The sequence below is a fragment of the Cricetulus griseus genome, chromosome 4 (genome assembly GCF_003668045.3).
Source record: "Cricetulus griseus strain 17A/GY chromosome 4, alternate assembly CriGri-PICRH-1.0, whole genome shotgun sequence".
Taxonomy (NCBI): Eukaryota; Metazoa; Chordata; class Mammalia; order Rodentia; family Cricetidae; genus Cricetulus; species Cricetulus griseus.
In genome coordinates this window covers 68,476,510-68,499,163 of record NC_048597.1, presented here as the reverse complement: position 1 = coordinate 68,499,163, position 22,654 = coordinate 68,476,510, and the positions used below count along the sequence as shown (strand labels likewise).

General features: G+C 43.2%; 1 protein-coding gene and 1 pseudogene across 3 annotated transcripts in view; both read left to right on the top strand.

Moving 5' to 3' along the window:
- Positions 1 to 9,713: 9,713 nt before the first annotated feature.
- Positions 9,714 to 10,040, top strand: LOC113835405 (annotated as a pseudogene).
- A 10,334-nt stretch (positions 10,041 to 20,374) lies between these two features.
- Yeats2 (YEATS domain containing 2) overlaps positions 20,375 to 22,654 on the top strand; it is an 85,273-nt gene continuing 82,993 nt past the window's right edge. For 2 of the 3 annotated variants that reach the window (XM_027413081.2, XM_027413085.2), the window contains exon 1: positions 20,375 to 20,530. The gene's annotated coding sequence lies outside the window, so the exon portion shown is untranslated. The remainder of the gene's footprint in view (positions 20,531 to 22,654) is intronic. The other variant, XM_027413082.2, reaches the window with a different exon arrangement.

The window sequence follows — 22,654 nt, the reverse complement described above, 5'->3', positions numbered from 1 at the left end:
TAATAATGGAATTGTTTGGCATTGTATAGGAAGCTAGAATTATATCACTTTACCCATTATTATGTTAAATAAATAAACAATTCACTATACCACATAACCATAATGAAGCAGTTTGGCTGACCTGTAAGGTAATAGATTTGACTCACTAAATATACAACATCTAATGCCAGGCATCAGACACCACTCCCAAGAGTGTAAACTGATAATACCAGAGATATTTTCAAAATATTTTAGACATTTTCAAGTATTGTATTTATAAGGAGGTGGGAGAGATGGCCCAACAGTTAGGAGCACTAGCTCTTCTGCTCTTGCAAAGGATCTGGGGCGGGTTCCAGGCACCCTCATTGGTGGCTCACAAGCATCTGTGCCTCCACAGGCACCAGGCACACATGTGTTGCACACACATTATGTGCAAACATCATAGTACAAGCAAAACACTCATACACATCAAAATAAATGAATATCATTAAAATATTGTATGTGAACCTTTTTACATTTGTGTGATTACCTTAAATATTAAGCTTACATAGTGCCAAAGGTGATCCTAAATTTTTAAAAAGTGAAGTCGTAACTTCCTATATGGTTCCAAAGAAGTTTTTTAATGTTTGTGCCTTGAATCCCCAGTGCCATTTCAGTCTGTTAAAACGAAGCATACATAAACTGCAGATTTGCTCCCAGGGCAGTTAATGCATTTCTTATTTTAAGTTTTCTTTTTGAAACTGGGTTTTTATCTCTTGAATCAGGGTCATATATAACTCAGACTGGCCTAGAACTCTTTTTGTTTTGCTGAAGATGGTCTTGAACTCCAGTTGTTCTTTCTGTATCTCCCAAGGGCTCGGATGATAGCATGTGACTATCTGCCACACCTGACTGTTTGGGTTCTTGTCTGTGAGTTGGTTGTTTGGTTGATTTAATGTAGCCCTGGCTAACCTGGAACTCTGTACATGGCCAGTCTGGCCATGAGCATGGCAATCCTTCTGCCTCTGCCCTTAAATGCCAGGATTATAGATTATAGTCCACCACACCCAGCTGCCCTGAAATGCTTTTGTGAGTCCCAACTGTGTAGTTGCTTGGCAGAAAGAGACTGTTAAAGGAAGTTGGTTTACATTTTTAACTCTTGGTACCTAGGTGCTTTTAAAATTCTCAGATAAACAACCATTTGGCTCTCATAAAGGTCTTTGAAATATCTAATAGTGAAGAAACTGTAATTATTCCTGTTACGTCCTTATAGTAGTAATTAGTTCTGCTCTAGGCTTTTTTCTTTGAACTTTCTTGAGAAAGCACTTTTGTCTTTATCACCCCCCTCCTGCAGTGTGTGACTTTCAGAGCTAGCTGAGGTAAGGCTTTCAGAACTGAACAGCTGTAATGTGCTTTACTGTAACTGCTTCACGCCTATTGCTTTCAGTTTGAATCTTCACAATGAAAAAAAAAAAAAAAGAATGTTTTCTATGTCCTTGTTCTCAGTTGAGTTGCAGTACATTAATGCTCATGTTTTTATTTAATGGCACTTCTTCCATAGTTTAAATTTTTAAGAAAGTTGTATCTAATGTCTTTTAAATGTTACTTGACTATATGGTTGCATTAAATTTTGTTTACCAAAAATCTGATGAGTTTGTTTTGTTTTAATGTATCCAAGTGATTGTGTAAAAAGGGACAAGGGGAAAATCAGACGTTTATATTTACCAGAATAACCAATAACGCAGCTCATAAACAAGAAATGAAAACAGTGATTTGAGGAAAGGAAAGGGTGGCCAACAGGAATTCTAAAGTTGTGTGTCGAGCATGGTCCCTGGTGTGAGGAGCTGTTCATATGAAGCATAGCTGGGGTTTAATAAAGATTTGTTAATACAGTTTACCTATGAGGTTTAAGAGAAAGTACACAGACCCACCCAAGGGCATGGGTGTTGGCTTAACAATCAGCCTAATACCCTGGAGGGCAGGAAGTGTATTGGATCTCCTGGGACTTGAGTTACAGCTATGAGCAGCCATGTGCCTGCAGGAACCCAACCCCCAACCCTTGAGTGGTGGAAGTTTTCAGAAATGAAGGCTTCTAGCCTGTTCCTGTATTCCTTTGCTTTGCCATCTGAAGCCATGAAGCTTGTTCATGTGGGAGGGTTCCTTATACTGGTGTACCCATTTGTACTAAAGGAAATATTGTGAACTGTTCACAATGCTGGTTCCTTGTCAAAATTAAATAGTATACCCCAGTTTTATGAGTTGTGTCTAGGGACTGGCTACTCTGTGGGCAGAATCCTACCTGGCTTCTTTGAGATCATTTGTCCTCTTATTTATTGTGATAACAGGACACATTTTCCATTCTTGGGGCATTCTCATTAAAAATCAGTCTCCTGCAGCAAGATGGTACAGCCATCATGTAATGCCACTTGGGAGAAAAAGGCATGTGAATCTGTAAGTTCAAGACCAGCCTACTCTACATATCTAGCTTCCAGCCAAAGCTACACAGTGAGACCCTATCTCAAAAAAAATTGCATATATATGTATGTATAGATATATAGATATATATGTATATTTTTAAATATCGGAGATTGTCCCAAAATCATGTTGTGTTTGAAGTGTAGATTCACCTTTATGAGGGTAAAAAGGAGAAAATGGTATATCGTGTGGGGAAACTAAGGACCACTTGACAATGAAAACATCTCGTGCAGAATTGGGAGTCCAGCCAGGGTGTGAGTTGAGAACACTTGTTCCTTAGAGGTCTGTGTAACTTTTTTTCTCTTTGGGACCTAAGTGGAGGACAAGTTCTTCAGAAATGTCCATTAAAGCAGCCTTAAGAACTTCATACCAGCCATCTGAGGACAGAAGCACCTGTTAGAAGTCAGATACATGGGGAAAGGAGCTTTTTACTTTCTCAGTTTGCCCTACTGTACATGTTTATTAACTGTTTGGATATGGTAAAAAGAAATTTTTTAAGTTGTAACAAAGGCAATTTTTAAAACTAAAGTTTTGAATCCTTTTTTTAAAATAATGAAGCCTAGTGAAAGGCAGATAATTTTGCATTGCTGCCCTTGTAAGCGGCTGATTAGGTCCATTCTGACAAGAACAGGTAGATATTTAGCTCTGCCCGCTCCATCTCTGGCTTTCTGTGATCTTCAACTCTCATTCTTTCCCCACCATGATGCCATCTATGCTGTAATCAAGGCAGAGGGCCCTCATATGGGCTAGTGAGTTGTCTTCAACCGTTAAAGCTGTGAGCAGAATAAGACTTGTTCTGTATAGGCTACCCAATCAATTAAGTCTAAATTACCTATCCAGTATCCAACAAGAGTTGAGTGTGGAGGCACACAACTTTAATCCCAGCACCCAAAGGAAGAGTTCCAGGGAAATAAAACTACAACTATGATGTGACCCAGCTATACCACTCCTAAGCATATACCCAAAAGACTACCCTGCCACAAATACTCACACATCCGTGTTCATTGCAGCTCTGCTCAGAAAAGCCAGGGTTGGGGGGGGGGGGTCCATCAAAATCTGAACATAGCGGTGGACCCCAAATGTTGTAATCTTGACCTGTCAACAAAATGTGCATGATGTGATGGTGTCATGACTTCCAGGGCTAACCATTTGCTTCTTTGCTGGGTCTGAGGCCCACCTCAACGGAGGGAATATGATGCTTTAAATCTGGTCAGTAGCTGATGGTGCCAGACATGGTAACCCGAGCCTTTAATCCTAGCACTTGGGAGGCAGAGCCAGGCAGGTCTCTGACTTCAAAGCAAGTCTGGTCTATATAGCTAGTTCTAGACAAGCCACAGTTACATGATGAGACCCTGTCTTAAATAAAAAGTCTGCAGTGTTTGGGCGGAATATTCTCTAGATATCGAGTCTGTTTGCTATCAGTTTGTTTATTTCTGGGTTTTATTGGGAAGACTTATTAATTGGTGAGAGTATAGTATTGAAGTTACCCTCTGCTGTTGTACTGGGGTTATATATGTGACTTTACATTAAAAAGTACTTGACTGAGCATAGTGGCACATATCTTTCATCCCAGTATTTGGGAGGCATGGAGACCTCTGAGTTTCAGTTCAGCCTTGTCTACATAGCAAATCCCTTGTCTACATAGCATTTTTTTTTATTATGTAAACAGTGTTCTGCCTGCATGTATGCCTGGAGGCCAGAAGAGGGCACCACAACTCATTATAAGATGATTATAAGCCACCATGTGGTTGCTGGGAACCAAACTCAGGACTTCTGGAAGAGTAGCCAGTGCTCTTAACCTCTGAGCCATCTCTCCAGAGTGTGTTCAATGTGCACTTCCTGGTGACTAAGTGTGTAGAAGAGTGTTTTCAATATTTATTCCCTGTTTGTATTTCTTGTTTTGGTCACTGTTGAGTTCCTTTTTGAACCGATTGAACCGAATTCTAATTTTAATTTTAATTCTAATTTTCCTTTAGATTTATTTTTCTTTAGTTTTTGTAAATTATTGGCACTAATCTGTCAGGTATTTTGTCCCATTGTGTCAGCTGTCTCTTCGTGTGATTAACTGTTTCTTTACAGAGCTCTGTAATTTGATCAGGTTCCATTTGTTGATTTGGGTTTTATTTCCTGAGTGACTTGGGTCCTATCTGGAAAGTTCTTATCTATGCCTTTGTCTTGAAGCACATTGCCTACTTTTTCCTCTAACAGTTTCAAAGTTTGGGGATTTATGTTCAGCTCCTAGATCCATTTGGAGTTGATTTTTGTGCAGTGTGTGAAAGAAGGATCTACTTTACGAGTGCTTCCCTGTAAAGAGAGCCAGTTTAGATTTTTTTTTTTTTTTTTTTGCCTCTTTGTGTTTCTTCCCCACTCTAGGAGGCCTCCTCACAAAACTTTTTAATTGGGGCTGGATAAATGGCTCATGGGTTAAGAGCACTGGCTGCTCTTGAAGGGGACCCAGGTTCAGTTCCCAGAATGCGTGTGGCAGCTCACAACCATCTTTAGCTACAGTTCAGTGGGATAAAGTGCCCTCTTCTGGCCTCCAGAGGCCCCAAGAATGTATGTGGTAGAAGTATACATGCAAGCAAAACACCCACACATGTAAAAAGTAATTTTTTAAAATCACTTGTTTTCTCAGTGACATGAAGAAACGGAACACGCCCCTTCTGCTTCTCTGTTGTTGACTGGTAAGAGGCAGTTTGTGTCTGACTAGGTTGACATCTTTGGGAGTTCAGAAGAGGTCTTATGATTATCTTTTGAGATGTGACATCTGTTGTTTTTTGTCGTTGTCATCCCCCTCCCCCCTGCCCCAGATAGGGTTTCTCTGTGTAGCTTTGTGGACCAAGCTGGCCTCGAACTCAGAGAGATCCACCTGCCTCTGCCTCCCGAGTGCTAGGACTAAAGGCATACCACCATCACCATCCAACCCAATAAATTCTTGACGAGAGTTCTTTTCAATTGGATTTCAATAAGGAACTTTGGCTTAGGCAATCCACTTAGGAACTCTCCCACATAGGAGCTGATGAGAACCTGAACTGGTAAGAATGGGAAGGGGGTAGACAGACAAAATGAGACTTGGCCTAGAGACAGCCCAACTGTTAAACCTACTGGCAGCTTTTCCAGAGGACCTGGGTTCAATTCCCAGCATTCTCATAGCAGCTCAAACCATCTGTAACTCCAGTCTCAGGGGATCCAGTGCCCTCTTTTGGCCTCTAGGCACACTAGTGGCGCACAGACAAACACTCAGATAAAAAAACTCCCATATGTATAAAATATAAAAGTTTAAAAAGGGGGAAAGATGAGGCTGTTAGACAGTAATGTGTGTAAAGGAACTCCTACGAAGCTTTACAATCTGAACTCAATCCCTAGGCCCTACATGGTAGGAGAGAACAAATTCCTACAGTTGTACACATACACATTAATCTGTTTAAAGAAGAAACAAGAAGGCATTTGATTTTTTTTCAAGGCAGGGTTTCATGTAACTAAAGATGACTTTGAATGCCTTCTGCCTCCACCTCCACAATGTGCTGGGATTCTCTCCATAAGCTACCATACTCTCAGCTCTGTGCAGTGCTAGGCATTGAACCCAGGATCCTTTGCATGTTGGGGAAGCAATCTGTTAACTGAGATATACCCCCAGTGTTGTATGTATGGGTTTTGTAGAGCTCTCAAACAGCTATAAGCAGTGCTATAAAAGCAGGTTGGGGACTGGAGAGATGATTTGGTGGTTAAGAGCACTGGCTGCTTTTGCAAAGTACCCAGGTTCAATGCTCAACACCCACATGGTGGCTAACTGTCCCGCGCCCGCTCTGTATTCCTCGCCAGCAAGAAATACACGCAGGACACTCGGATCCTTCTGCAGACAAGCTTTAATGCATCTTGAGAGTGGAGAGCATAAGCTTCCCAGAGCGGAGACCCGAGCCAAGAATCCCGTCCCCTAATAAAGGCTGGCAACCGCCGCCTCGGACGTGTCACCCCATGATTGGCTGCAGCTCATCCGGCCATATGACGCCACGGAATAGGCAGAGATCAAGGAATGGAAAATTACCCAGCGCCTGCGCAATAATCTTGTTTACATTCGGTGCCTGCCGGATGCAGGCGCCATCTTGTAATGGAGAATGCAGGGACGGCTCCCTACAGATCCCCCTTTTTTATTAATTAATGATAAGGCTTTATATTTTTACAAGCAAATAGGTCACCCAAATGTTGAGGGATAGAGGCAGAGGTTGAACCTTCCCAAAATCAAACATTAAGACTGTGTACGGGAGTCGAGACTAGGCTGTTAGCTTGACCCGAAGCACTCTCGACCTGTCCTCTGCCGTTTTTCTGGGAAAGGGAGACTAGGGCAGGCAACCCTTATGCAGGACAACATGCCTCCCAGAGAAGCCTGCATATTGTGCAACTCTCTGTGCGATGCCTTGCTCGACATCCCTCATGGGCTGCTCAAGCCAGGCACTCTACCCTGTGCAATGAGCCTAGGCTCCGGGTGTGCAAGAGCTGTCTGGCCAGCGGCCTATTGCTTAAGCATAGTTAGCCAAATATCAGTGGAAGCCCCTTGTTCCAAAGCTACAAGCGCTTGGGCGATAACCACCTTGTCTCTCTTAGTTTGAGCCCTGAGCTTACAGACCAGCCAGAGAAGCAACATCAATCCGCAGCAAACGGCTGCACCAAACAATCCCACCTCCACCCATTCCTTAAAATAGGAGACAGCTGAAGCAATCCATGATGACAGTCCCTCCGTCAAGGACAGGAGTTAATCTGGATAATAGCGGCTCTCAACTCCCGGGGAGAGGGTGGAGTTCCGACTTTTGAGGGTCCAAAGGGGCTCTTCGGGTGAGTCTTTCCGGGATCCACAGGGGATTCTCTTCATCCTGTGGAAAAACACATATCGCTCCCCTGGATCTTATGAGAATAGGATCCGGGCCTCTCCAAAGACCAGTTAAGACATCTTTCCATTTTACCATCTCCTTAGACCTTTTAGGTTCTGAGGTATGACGCTTGGCCGCTGTATGGCCCTGAGCGTCGGTGTTTAGAAAATTAAGGGTAAAGAGTGCCATGGATATTGCAACTCTTGGCACCGAGGGTAAGGATGCTCCCATTCCCTCCTTTTGTTTGATTAAATAAGACTTAAGTGTGCGATGGGCACGTTCCACAATGCCTTGTCCTTGAGGGTTATAAGGTAGGCCAGTTAGATGGGTAATTTCCATCTGTCTGTAGAAGTGCTGGAACTTTTGAGAGGTATAAGCCGGCCCATTATCTGTTTTTAAGAAGCACACAGGTGGCTAGGTAAAGTCTTATTTCTGTAATACAGCTGAACTTCCTTAAACAGTAGCTTAACTTCTTTCTGAGGCAGGGTTTTTTTTGTGACTTTGGAGCCTGTCCTGGAATTCGATCTGTCGGACCAGGCAGGCCTTGAACTCATAAAGATCCATCTGTCTCTTACTCCCTAGTGCTGGGATTAAAGGCGTATGCCGCCAACGCCCTAAACTTAAAGGCGTGTGTCACCAACACCCTGAGCTTAAAGGTGTGTGCTACCAACATAATAGATTAGCATCTTTTATAAAAACAAGAACTTTACATTGTCAGGCTTTGCTTAAGAATAATTCTAAATTGAAGCTCTTTAAGTAAAAACATTAATAAAATTAAACATTTGAAAACTGGTTTTAAAAAGAAATTTAAATTCCCTTAAGGTCTTTCTTTAATATATAGAAGCTTTAACATTTTAAATCTTAACTGAAAAACTTGTTTCTAAGATGGTACCTCTGATTTCCATGCGGTAACCTTTAGTCAAGATGGCGGTTTAAGTATCCTTTTCTTAACTTTAGCAAAATGGCTACCGTCAGTCATGTGACCAGCTACAAAATGGCCATACCAGGAAATGGAACATTTTAAAACAAGCATACATAAATTACTTGAGCATCTTTAGGATATGAGGCTTTTCCCAGGCACCCCAGGCCTCTAAGAAGTTTTGAATAACATGTGCGGCCTTTTCCCCTGTCAAAGACTGGGAAAGCCATCTGCAATTTTCTCCGCTCCTCTAATGGTAAAAAGGAGTCGGTACCAAATTTTTGTTGTAACTCATATAATGGGGGTGCTGATGGAAGTACACCCGCTGGATTAACAGGTCTCTTAAATTTACCGGGGTGTGACTGGTTATCCCCTATTTTCTCCCCCCCCTTCTCTGTCTCTCCCTCATCCAGCTGAGCTGTTCCTTCCAAAACCCCATCTCTTGAGCTTTTAGAGTCATTAGAGCTATCAAGATTTAAAGCTTTAATCTCATTTACAGAATCATCTAACAAATTACACACTCCCATGTCATTAGACAACCCGGGAGGTCCTTTTTCCTTTTTCGTTGCCGTTTTGTTTTTTGTATACACTCCCCTGTCATTAGACACCCCGGGAGGTCCTTTTTCCTTATATTTTATTGTTGGGCGCGCCCCATCTCTCACTACATTCGGTTTCTGACATGTAATTCTGGACTTCTTTAAGATTGTTACAACAGTGAGAAAAGTCAAAATAGCTCCTAGTAAAAGCATAGAAGCCTCTATATTAACCTCCCACAATAGCAACATTCCCAAGCCAAAGTCTAGAAAAAAAACATACCTCTCCGAATTTACCATCCTGCAGTTCTGAATCCGCCTTGTAGCCAAGGGGTCTCCACGGTGCTGGAGATGTTCATATGTTCCCGGGTTTCGGCACCATATGTCCCGCGCCCGCTCTGTATTCCTCGCCAGCAAGAAATACACGCAGGACACTCGGATCCTTCTGCAGACAAGCTTTAATGCATCTTGAGAGTGGAGAGCATAAGCTTCCCAGAGCGGAGACCCCAAGCCAAGAATCCCGTCCCCTAATAAAGGCTGGCAACCGCCGCCTCGGACGTGTCACCCCATGATTGGCTGCAGCTCATCCGGCCATATGACGCCACGGAATAGGCAGAGATCAAGGAATGGAAAATTACCCAGCGCCTGCGCAATAATCTTGTTTACATTCGGTGCCTGCCGGATGCAGGCGCCATCTTGTAATGGAGAATGCAGGGACGGCTCCCTACAGCTAACAACTGCCTGTAACTCAAGTTCCAAGGGCTCTGATGCCTGCTTTGGACCTCTGTGAACAGCAGGTATACAGGTGGTCCGCAGACATACATGGAGGCAAGACATCATACACAAAAAGTATCTATGTATCTATGGAGTTACTGAGGGGCTAAGTCCCCAATGAGGGTGGTGGTGGCAGCCATCAGCACAAGGGTCATTGTCTCTGGGAAGGGACACCCCTGGCCCATAGTGATGGTGGTTAGCAAGAAGAATGAAGATGTGAGGTGGAAGCAGTGATGAGCCAAACATTCATAGAACCTGGAGGAAGAGAACAAACGCCTCAAACAGTTGCTGAGAGCTAAGTGGGAAGGACCAGTTGAAGGGACACTGTAGAGGTAACAGAAAAAAAGGACTAGAACACATTCCTCTTGACATGGTGGCTGAAATCATTCCAACAGGTAGAGTCCTGGTACCTAACAGTGTAAGAAGGAACTCCTACAAAGAATAAGAACGTTCCTGCTCTACATGCCAATCTTTAAAGGTGAAATAGAATGGATTGTTCTGTGGATTTTATTCTAAGAGTAAAGCTTATCATAAATTAAAAATAGATTTTCCAAAAGAAAGTAATTTTTGTATGATAGTAAAAACAATTTTTAAAGAACATATACATTTGTAGCCACATGTGTTTGTATACACACACACACACACACAAAGTGGGGGGGGAGAAAGAGAGGCAATCATCCATGGTAATTATCTCCATGGCAAGAAGAGAGCCCAATGACTGAGAATTTAGGGTTGAGATGGAGGGAGAGCTGTTAACAGAAAACAAAAGGAAAATTATGTGAGCTGCTTGGTTTTTGGTCAACTTGACACAATCCAGGGTCACCTGGAAAGAGGGGCCCTCAATGGAGAAATTGGCATCCATCACACTGGCTTGTAGGCAAGTCTGTGAGACCTTTTCTTGATTCATGATTGATGTGGAAGTGCACCCATTGTAGGTAGAGCCACCTCTGGGCAGGCGTCCTGGAATGTACAAGAAAGCAAGCTGTGCAAGCCATGGAGGAGCAAGCCAGTAAGCAGCGTTCCTCCATGGCTTCTGCTTCAGCTCCTGCCTTCAGATTCCTTTTCCTCCCCAGTCTCACCCAAATTCATCTCTGCCTTTGCACAGTTTTTTTTTATTTATTTATGTGTACAAGTCTTTTTTGCCTACATATGTGTCTGTGTGCCAGGTGCTCATAGATACTGGATGAGTATGTTGGATCCCCTGAAAATGGAGTTGTGGATGGTTCTGGGCACCCATGTGGACACTAGAAAGGAACTAAGATCCTCTGCAAGAGCAGTAAGTGTTCTTAACCACTGAGCCAGCCCTTCAGCACTAGTCTCTGGATAGTTTCCATCCATGGTGTATGTGGGGGGGAGGTGCTTTTTTAAAATCAGCAAATTTACGCACACACCATTCTCCTGCCTCACAAGTACCCAACCTAGATATGTAGAAGGTTTCTAACCCCTCCCCCAGCTTGCTTTTCCTGCCAACAAGAACCTGACCCAGACAGTCAGAGGTCTCTGGATCCTCTGCTGTTCCCTGGGCCTTATCTCATCCACATACACTATGTCCAGGCAAAGTGGAGAGAGTTCTCTGAACTGTTGTTCCTGATACCACAGACACCCCTGCACTCCAGACCCCCAGAACTCCTGACCACCCACATCTCCACACCTTGCATTCCCCAACCACACCCCCATAGGCTCCACTACTCTGGTTATAAAGTAAGAGGACACACACACACACACACACACACACACACACACACACACACACACACACACAAAATGGAAGAAAGATCATGACACTGCTGAAACAAGATCTGTGAAAAACAAGGAATATCAAACATTGAAACAAATATTCCACTCAGGTATTTTCTTAACCAATAAACTGACATGACAATCAGTTGGGTGAATCTCAATGTAACAACAACAACAACAAAGTAACATGAAAAGTCAAGACAATATTGGCTTCAAAAATTACCTATCCCTTACTAATGGGCACCAATGAGACTGACTTAGATGAAATTTCAGACAAAGAATTCAAAAGAACTATTATAAGTATGTTTAAGGATCTCAAAGAGGACATCAATAAATGTGTGAACTAATTCTAAGAAGAAACTAATAATTGCCCAAATTCTAAGAAAACACAAATAATTTAAAAAGAAGATAAATTCAACATAAAAACAAAGTTCAGCAAAGAGAGATGTTGAATTAAAACCAAACTGAAATGCAACTGGAAAAAAAATTTAATAAGCCAAATAAAAAATGCAAAGTCTCACCAACTGAATGGATTATTTGGAGGACAAATTACTAGGGCTTGAAGACAAAGTACAGAAATTAAGTCTTTCCGTTAAAGTAGTGTTTTTTGATTTTGTTTTTGTCTTTTTGTTTTTTCCAAGACAGGATTTCTCTGTGTAGCTTTGGAGCCTATCCTGGCACTCACTCTGGAGACCAAGCTGGCCTCAAACTCACAGAGATCGCCTGCTTTTGCCTCCCGAGTGCTGGGACAAAAGGCATATGCCACCAACGCATGGCTTTTTTTTTTTTTTTTTTTTTTTTTTTTGGTTTTGGTTTTTGGTTTTTTTTTTGTTGTTATTGTTTTGTTTTGTTTTTTTGTAAAGTAGGTTTTTTTTAGAAAATGAGCTGGAGAGATGGTTCAGCAGTTAAAAGGGTTTGATGCTTTTCCAGAAGACTCAAGTTCAATTCCCAGCACCCATGTTGAGTGGTTCACAACCACCTGTAACTCTAGCTACAAGAGATCCAACACCTTCCCCTAGATTTTGAATTCTGTGGGTACCTGTACTCACACATACACTTAAAATTAGTGCTGGGTGGTAGTAGTCCAAACCTTTAATCCCAGCACCCGGGAGGCAGAAGCAGGCAGATCTCTGTGAGTTTGAGGCCAGCCTGGTCTACAGAGTGAGTTCCAGGACAGCCAGGGCTGTGACATAGAGAAACCCTGTCTCCAAAAATGAAAAAATAGAAAAGAAAATATTTTCAGTAAGAGTCTTATTCCCAAATCAACGGGTGTTGGTGGCACATGCCTTTAATCCCAGCACACAGGAGGCAGAGGCAGGCGTTATCTCTGAGTTCGAGACCAGCCTGGTCTACAAGAGCTAGTTCCAGGACAGCCTCCAAAGCCACAGAGAAACCCTGTCTTGGGAAACCAAAAACAGGAAGAAAAAAAAAAGAAAGAAAGAAAGAAAAAAAAAGTGGCAAGAGAAGGGCCAACTCACACATAAAGGCTGGCCCATCAGAATAGTGTCTGAGTTTTCTATGGAAATGCTAGGCCAGAAGGACACAGTGGAATACATTTCAAGTTCTGACAGATTACAACTGCCAAACTTAGACTGCTATACACAAAGTATTATCGTGATGGAAGAAGAAAAACTTTGCATGCCAAAAGCAGCCTAAAGCAGTTTATATACTGAAAGCCCACTCTAAAGAGTGTACTGGAAGGGGTACTTGAAATGGAAGAGGATGATAAACATCCAAACCATGACAGAAAAATAAAGATATTTGTGAAGCAAATGAAGACAAAGAAAACAGCAAGCACTACAAAAATCAACAAAATGACAGTACAGTGATTCAGTAATAACTCTGAATATCAAAGGACTCGATGTCCCAATCAAGACTAAGACTGGCAGAATGGATCATAAAACAGGATCTCCTTTTTTCTGCCTCCAAGAAATATACCTAACCAACAAAGATATGACATTAGGGTAAAAGGAAGCGTAAAGATATTATAACAAATGGGAGCAGGACGCAAGCAGTAAAACATTTTTTAAAAGTCTCTACAATCAAATGAAAATGAAAACAAGGGCAATTATCTCAATGGATGCCAAAAAGGCTTATGACATAATCATCATCCCTACACATGAGAAGACTAAGGCTGTGTGAAACATAATACAGGCATCTTACAAGTCTATAGGCAGCATCATAGTAAGTGTGAAAACCTTGAAACATTTCTATTAAAACCAGGAAAAAACAAGGCTATCCACTCTCCCCATCCTTTTTCCATATAGTACTTGAAGTTTTAGCTAGAGTAACAAAAGAAGGAGATGAAAGAAAACAGATTAAATAAATTTAAGTTTCTGTGTTTGCAAATAGTAGGATTCTGAACATAAAAGACACTACCAGCAAAGTCTTGGAACTGACAAATGCTTCCAATGAAGTGGCAGGCTACAAAATTAGCATACAAAAATCAGTAAGTTCCAGCACTCTGGAGGCAGAGGCAGGCCAATTTCTGTGAATTCAAGACCAGCTTGGTATACATAGAGAGCTGGAAGCTAGCCAGAGATAAATAGCAAGAGCATGTCTCAAACGAACAAATCAGCACCCTCCTGTGCTGGCTAGTTTTATGTCAGCTTGATACAAGCTGTAGTCATCTGAGAGGAGAGAACCTCATTTGAGAAAATGCCTCCAGAAGATCAGGCTGTAAGCAGACAAGCCGGTAGGGCATTTTCTTTATTAGTGATTGATGGCTAAGGGCGCAGACCACTGTGGGTGGGGACAACCCTGAGCTGGTGGTCCTGGGTTCTATAAGAAAACAGACAGTGCAAGACATATTAATCAAGCCAGTAAGCACTCCCCCACCAATTGCCTCTGCAATGGCTCCTGCCTCCAGGGTCCTTCCCTGTTTTGAGTTCCTGCCCTGACTTCCTTCAGTGATGAACAGAGATGTGGAAGTGAAAGCCAGATAGATCCTTTCCTCTCCAATTTGCTTTTGGCCATATTGTTTCTCCACAGCGATTGTAACCCTAAGACATCTTCCTATATACCAAAGTCAGACATAGTAAGGACCAAATCAGAGAGATCCTACTCATAATAGCCTCAAAAATCAACTAAGCAACTAAACAAATAACAAAAATGTCATCTAACCCAGGAAGTAACCTCTGTAATGAAATTTTAATAATGAAGAAAAAGGAAGACACCAGAAGGTGGAAAGTCCTACTATACTTATGTATCAGAAAAATTTATATGGTGAAAATGGTCATCTATCTTAGGGTTTGATTGCTGTGATAAAAAACACAATGACCAAAAGGAAGTTGAGAAGGAAAGGGTTTATTTTAGCTATGCCACATCACAGCCCATCACTGAGAGAAGTCAGGGCATGAACTCAAGGCAGGTACCTGAGTGGATCGTGGTGGTGCAGACCTTTAATCCCAACACAATAGAGGCAGAAGCAGGAGGATCTTTGTAAGGGGCCAGCCTGGTCTACATATGGAGTTCCAAGACAGCTAGAACTAAATAGAGGAACCTCAAAAAAAAAAAAAAAAAAAAAGGTACCTAGAAACAAGAATTGATGCAGAGGCCATGGTGGGATGCTGGTTTCTGGTTTATTCCCAATGGCTTGTTCAGCCCAGCAGAATCACCTACCCAAGAGTGGTACCACCCACAGTGAGCTGGGCCCTCCTACATCAATTATCAAGAAAATGACAGGCTTACATTACAGGCTTGCCCATAGATCAATCTAGAGGGAGGCATTTTTTTCAATTAAGGTTCCCTTTTCCAAAATGACTCTAGCTTGTATCAAGTTGATATAAAACTAGCCAGTATTGTAGGGAGAATTCCTATGTACCAGTAGCACTGACCACCAAATGGGTGTGGTCACAGGTATGTAGAAGGGATGGGATAAAAGAACTGGGAAGGAGGCACTTGCTCTCTTTTAGGGTTCCGGTAGGGTCTTGAAAGGCTGCCAAGACTAACCTGGGTTTTTGGTGTAAGTAATCTTTCACAATAAAATACCAGTATTATTCTTATTACATACACTGTTATATTTCCCATACACAGCATACCATCCTACCAAAAACAAGTTTAATGCCAATAAAAATTCCAGTGACATTCTTGAAAAAAAATTAAAAATTTATATGTATGCACAAAAGATCATACAGATCCCAAGGAATCCTAAGCATTCTGAAGGTGATATTTTGTTTGTAATCTAACAAAGCTTACCTGAAGATCAGAGTGCAGAGCTAAGCTACTAGTTAGCAACACACCTAGTGAAGAGCTAAGCCACCATTTAGCCACCCACACACTAAGCCATTAGTTAGCCACACACCTAAGCCACTAGTTAGCCATAGAAGACAGGAAGCGATGGCCACACCTTGAATCCCAGCTCTTGGGAAGCAGAGGCAGGTGGATCTCTGTGAGTTTGAGGCCAGCCTGGTCTACAGAGCTAGTTCCAGGATAGCCAGAGCTGTTACACAGAGAAACCCTGCCTTGAAAAACCTAAATAAATTATTAACAAAACAACATGGTACTGGTATAAAAATAGATACTTAGGTCAATGTAATAGAAGATCCATATAAAAGGCTATGCAACTACAACTACCTGATTCTTTACAGAAATGCAAAAACTCATTCTGGAAAAGACACCATTTTCAATGAATGGTACTAAATTGGGTACCCACATGTACAAAAATGAAACTAGATCCTGTCTCTCAGCCTGCAAAAAATCAACTCCAAATGGACCAAGGGCCTCAACATACAATCTTAAATAGCTCAAAGAAAAAGCAGGGAGTGCAGACAAAACATTAGCATAGTCAGGACTTTCTGAATAGGACTCTAGTACTCAGGAAATAAGACCAACAACTGGCAAATGGGACTTAAGAAAGTTAAAGTTCCCCGACAGAAAGAGCGGTCAAGTTGAATGAAAGGGCAGTCTACATCAGGAGAGAAAACATAAATCCAATCAAGAATTAATATCTAGAATATAAAAGGAATTAAAAAAAACTAAACATCGAAAGTTTGAGTCAGGGGAAGAATAGAAGAAAACAAGAAAGAAGATACCATAATAGAGGGAGACATTTTAGGTTTAAGAGAAATCAAGCACTAGGGAAATGTCTGGAGATCTACAAAGATGACACCAGCTAACAATCTAAGCAACAGAGGAGAGGCTACCTTAAATGCCCTCCCCTGATAATGAGATTGATGACTGACTTATATGCCATTCTATAGCCTTCATCCAGCAGCTGGTGGAAGTAGAAGCAGACACCCACAACTAATCACTGAACTGAACTGGAATCCAGTTGCAGAGAAGGATGAGTGATGAGCAAAGGGGTCCATACCAGGCTGGTGAAACCCACAGAAACAGCTGACCTGAACAACGGGGAGCTCTTGGATACCAGCATGGGACTGATCCTGACACCATGAACATGGGTTTCAGTGAGGAGACCTTGGAAATCTACGGGACCTCCTGTAGTAGTTTTCTACTTATCCCTAGCATAGGTGTGGACTTTGGGAGTCCATTCCACATAGAGGGATACTACCTGAGACACATGGGGGTGGGCTTAGGCCCTATCCCAAAGTATATGATAAACTCTGATGACACCCTATGGAAGGCCTCACCTTCCCTGGGGAGCAGAAAGGATATGTGATAGGGTTTTAGTTGGGGGGAGGTGCTAGAGAAGGAGGGGAGGGAGACAGAACTGGGATTGACAGGTAAAACAATCTTGTTTCTAATTCAAATATAAAAATGCAAAAAAATCCTAAACATCAAAACAATTAAAAACAAATCAAAAACTGTACTTTAGGAATGAATAGAGGGCTCTCAAAACAAGAAATCCGAAGGCTAATAAACATCTTAAAAGGTGTTTCATATCGCTAACTATCAGGGAAATGCAATTAAAACAACTTTGAGGACCTATGAGATGGCCTGGGGGTAAAAGTACTTGCTGTAAAACCTAAAGAACGAAGTTCAGTCCCTGGGACCACAAATTGTACAAGGAGATAACTGACTCCAACAAGTTGTTCTCTGACCTCCATACACGTGCAGTGGTGTGCATACCCATAGAATAAACACAGAAGTAAATAATATTTTAAAGAACCAATGGATAACTTGAAAAAGTCAGATTACAACAGATGTTGGTGAGGTTGTGTGTGGGGGGAGGGGAACACTTACATTGATGGGAATACAAATTGGTACAACCACTAAAGAAATCAGTGTTGGGGTATCTCAAAAAATTAGAACTAAAACTAGAACTACCCGTATGGCCCAGCTATACCACTCCTTGGGCATATACTCTAAGTACTTGAGAGTCTACCACGGAGAGAGTTTTGCATTCATGTTTATTGCTTCACTATTCCCAATAACAAGGAAATGGTACCAGCCCAGACGTCCATCAACAGAAGAACACATAATGAAAACGTGGTTCATATACACAGTGGGAAAAAAATCCAGCTGCAAAAAAAATACAATTATAAAGTTTGAAGGTAACTGGATAGAATTGGAAAAAGTTATACTAGTGGGATAATCCAGACTCAGAAAGACAGATCTGTCTTTCATGTGAATCTTGGCTTTAATCTCTAGATTTTATGTTTGTACCTGTGGAAGTCAGAAAACTGATGGGCTCATTCTGGGAGAGTTGGGGAGCTTAGTAGAGCAAAAGTGATATGTAAGCAGAGATGGGTAAATGCTTGGAGTGAAAAGGTTGTTTTGTTTTTTGAGACAGGGTTTCTCTGTGTATCCCTGGCTGTCCTGGAACTCACTCTGTGGATCAGACTGTCCCCAAACTCATAGAGACCTGCCTGCCTCTGCCTCCTGAGTGCTGGGATTAAAGGCATGCATCCCTCTGCTCAGCTAGGAGTGGAGAGATTTAAGTAGGGACTGGGGTGGAGGGACTGGAGAGATGAAAGGGCAGACAAGGGGGCTAACCAAAACAGTGTGTGTGTGTGTGTGTGTGTGTGTGTGTGTGTGTGTGTGTGTGTGTGTGTGTGTGTGTTTCATTAACATGGCTTACAAGCTGTGGTCTGGATATCCACAATGGCCATCTCCTGACAGAAAGGCCAAGAATCTGGGTTTGTTCAGTCCACAAGAATGAATGTCTTAGCAGTCCCAATATGGTGCTGAAGTTCCAGAGGATTCTTAAAGAGCTGAGGGTCTTCAGACTATGTTAGATCTCAAAGAAGTAGGTTCAAATTCCATCGAAGAAATGCATTCCAATATGAGCCAATGGGAGCCATTCTCGTTGAATTTCATGAAATGAATTGATCTCATAGGTGCTAGGGATCCAACGGGCCTCACACATGTATTAAGCTGCATACACCTGCCCCCATGAACTTAATTTTTATCTTCCAAACTCCCATTCTCTGAATTTTCATGTCAGGCTCAAGGAAGTGCTTCTTGACCTAAATTTATATTAGATCAGGTTTTCCCCATTAAATGATAATATGCCGAAGCTGCTGCATGTGCTTGTAACCCTAGCACTTGGGTGGGGGGTGGGCTAGACAGCATGAACGTGATCACATTCAAGGCCATCCATCCTGGCTACAAAGCAAGATCCTGTCTCAAAGGATAAAGAAATAATAATTTATTAGGGTATAAATTTTATCATGGCTAATTCTGCTTTGTGTACTTCTGTATCCTTAGTGCACAACTAATGTGCTTGGAACAGAGTTTCAGAACAATAGAAAAGCAATAAACATTCTTGAGAGAAAATAGTTGATCTAAAGTTACTCCTGATAAACCTTAAAGTCAGGAGGCCAGGGGCTAAGATAAAATGTCTCTAGTCTTTTGCTATTGTTCACACAGTTTTTTGTTTTTATTTTTTAGAGACAGGGTTTCTTTGTGTAACAGTCCTGGCTGTCCTGGAACTCACGTTGTAGACCAAGATGTTTTCGAACTCACACCTCCTGCCTTGGCCTCCTGAGTCTTGGGATCAAAGGCGCATGCCATCACTGCCTAGCATTAACAGTTTTTGAGTCTATACTGTATGTCATGAGTGAACTTTTTTTGTTTTAAGACTGGTCTCATTATTTTGCTTTGGCTGTCCTGGAACTCACTATGTAGACTAGGCTGGCTTTGAACTCAAGAGATCCACCTGCTTCTGCTTCCAAATGCTGGGATCAAAGGTGTAGGCAAAGACCCTGGCCCATGATTGGGCTTGTTATTAGGGATATTGTAGGAATAACTATTAAAATATTTCATAATAAACATAAAATGCACTAAAAGATTGACAACACGTACATAAAATGTAACAAAACTCACCACCCAGCTCAGGTGGTAAATATGTCCATAGATCAATGAGAAAAAGCAGGAGAGAGCAGAGGGCCTCCCCGGACAGCCCTTGAAGGCTGCATGCAGTTGGGCAGAAGTAATAGGAAGACTTGGGCAGGTGGTACAGGAGAACATGGCTGGTCCCAAGTGATTTTAAAGGCAAAACCCAGGCTTGATGGATTGTCACTCTTGGCTGCGGTCTACATTAAGTTTTCAACATTTCCAAACCTTCACTCCTCATTGATTCTCTTTCCTTGTTGTTTCCAGCCTACCAGGGCGAAGGAGAGGCACTGCAATGCACTCAGTTTCTGCATCCAGTAAAATGGGTTTCGCAATGATTAATTCCTTCCTCCGGTCTTTCCTTCCTTCCTTTTCTCTCTTCTTTGCTTATTTATTTATTTATTTATTTATTTATTTATTTATGTTTTAAGGTGCTGTAGGTTAGACCCACGGCATTGCTCTAAGCAATTTTTACTTTGAATTCACGACGTAGCTAGGCAGGCTTTGCACTTGGCGATGCTCCTGCCTCAGCCCCCAGACACCAAGTACTACCTACCCTACCATGCTAGGCTACCCGCTGCTGCATACACCCCCTATCACTTAGCACAGTTGACGCAAGATGGCAGGCTCAGCAGTACAGTCACCATAGTTACTATTGCCATGACTACGAGAGACCCGGCGTTGTCTCAAACTTTCAGCGTGAAGAAGGCGGGCGACGAGCTCACGTCGGGGTCGGTCCCCTCCGGGTGCAAACGTAGCCCGGGGTCAGAGTTCGGGGGCAGCAGCTGCCGCCGGGGCCGCGCCGATCCGGGCCCCGCCCCCGCCGCGCGCGCCGCGCCGCGCCGCCCCGAGCTGACGTGCGGGGCGGAGCCGCGTGGCGGGCGGGCGGGCTGGTGTGTCGTGAGCTTCCGCGCGGGCGGGTCCGGGGCCTCGCGCGGCGCTTCCACGCGCTTCGGCCCCCTCGCTCCTTCCCTCCGCGTGTGGGTTCCGGGTCCCGACGGGGCCGCGCCGCCGCGGGACGTACAGGAAGGGTGAGTGTCCGCGCGGGCCGCGCGTCGCGTGCGGGGCATTGTCTGGCGCGGGCACGTGCACCCCTCCCCCACCGCGGTCGCGCGGACAACTCAGCGGCGCGGACGGGTGGGCGCCCGGGTCCGCGGGGTGCGAGGTCCGGCGTGGGGAGGGTCCTTGCCGCCGCGCAGCCTCAGACGGGGATCCTTGCGGCCCGGGCGGCTGAGCCTGCGCGGTGACCCGAGGGTGGTCCTGAGACGTGGTCGCCTCGGCAAGTTTGGATTTGCCCAGAGGAATCTGCCGCGGCTGAGGAAGGTTGAGAGGAGTCAGCCCGAGGGCGCGCGACGGTGCTGTGTGGCGGTGGAAGCTGCGGAAAGTGAGGACTCGGTGGGCTGGAGCCGGGTTGCAGAAGACAAGACAATAAAATAAGGCTTAGAGCTCCTCTCCATTATGCACGTATTTGTGTTACACAGAAAATACTGTGTCCTGTCTGCAGCTCACTCCCATCTTACTAGTTTTGATCTGCTGGTGTTTTCATCTAGGCACACTTCTTACTACTTGAGACAACCCGCTTTTAAAATTCCATTTTCTCACTAACGTAAATTATAATATAACGTAATATTACACATATTCGGCAGCGTCGTTGCACTTAAAAAGTAGCAAGTAGAAAAATTTAAAAGTGAAGACAGGGGAAAAAAAAGAGAAAGTTTTAATGTCCAGAAATAATTACTATGGGTGTATATATTTGTTTATGTAGGCGTTTGCAGAGGTAGGACCAAAACAGAACAAGTGAGGGGGGTGGATACCTTAACTGTTCTACTTTTTGTTGTTTGCTTGAGACAGGGTTTCTCTGTGTGGTCCTGCCTGTCCTGGAACTCGCTCTGTAGACCAGGATGACCTTGATTCACTGGCCTCTGCCTCCCAATAGCTGGGACTGAAGGCATGTGTCATCACACCTGGCTGATTTTTGCTTTTTCTGGGAAGCGGTGTAAAGGTTTTGGAAGGTAGTAGCATAATCCAACCACTGCATGGAAGCAGTAGCAGTGCTAGCTGGGGAGTGAAGCATGCAACAGTTGGTGGTAACCTGGACTGAGTCCATGGCAATGGAACTGGACAGAGTGAAAAGACAAGATATTTTGGAGATAATCAAGACTTGGAAATGGATTAGTAAGGGAAAGGGGGAGGTCCCATGTAGCCCATGTTGGCCTTGAACTCTTGGACTTTCTGGACTGCTAAGAACCTGGAGTTGCAGGCACCACATACTGAGGGATGCTTTTTTGGGGGGGTAGGGGGGGTTTCGAGACAGGGTTTCTCTGCCTTTAGAGGCTGTCCTGGAACTAGCTCTTGTTGACCAGGCTGGTCTGGAACTCACAGAGATCCGCCTGCCTCTGCCTCCAGAGTGCTGGGATTAAAGGTGTGCCAATACCCAGATAATTTGTTTTTCTCTATAGAGTGTGTGTGTGTGTGTGTTTGTTTTGGGTATTTCGGTTTTGTTTTGAAACAGGTCTCATGTAGCTCAGACAGGCTTCAAACTCAAGCCAAGGTTGGCTTTGAACTCTAGATCCTTCTATCCCCACCTCTGGAGTGCTGAGATTATAGGCTTTTGCCAACATGTCTTGTATTCCCTTTTTAATTCTTTGTTGAGCAGCTGAATAGATAACTGTACTGTTGAGATGGGGAATCTTGAAGCTCTATTTTGAATGAAATAAATTTGAGGTGTTTGTTTCAAGGTCAGTATGTTGAGAAAAATAGTTACACATGACAGTATAAAACTCAGGATTAAAAGGATTAAGCAGAGGACAGAGAAGAAATAGAAAATTGTATTTCCTCTCTGGAAACCAAGAAGACTTATATGTTCCTAGAGTAGGAATTGGTCCTTTGGACTGGTAAGATGGTCCTAATTCCATTCCCAGGACCCACATGGTAGAAAGAAGTAACTGACTCCTATAAATTGTTCTCTGACCTCCATATGCATGCTGCTAACTCACGTGTGTCTGCAGACACACACTTTACCCTGAGGCTGATCCTTAGCCCTATTGGGTTAATGGCTAGTTTTAATGTTTTTTGCATGGTTTAAAAACATTTTAAGTGTATGGGTGTTTTGCCTGCATGTATGTCTGTGCACCACAAGAATGATGTGCCCACAG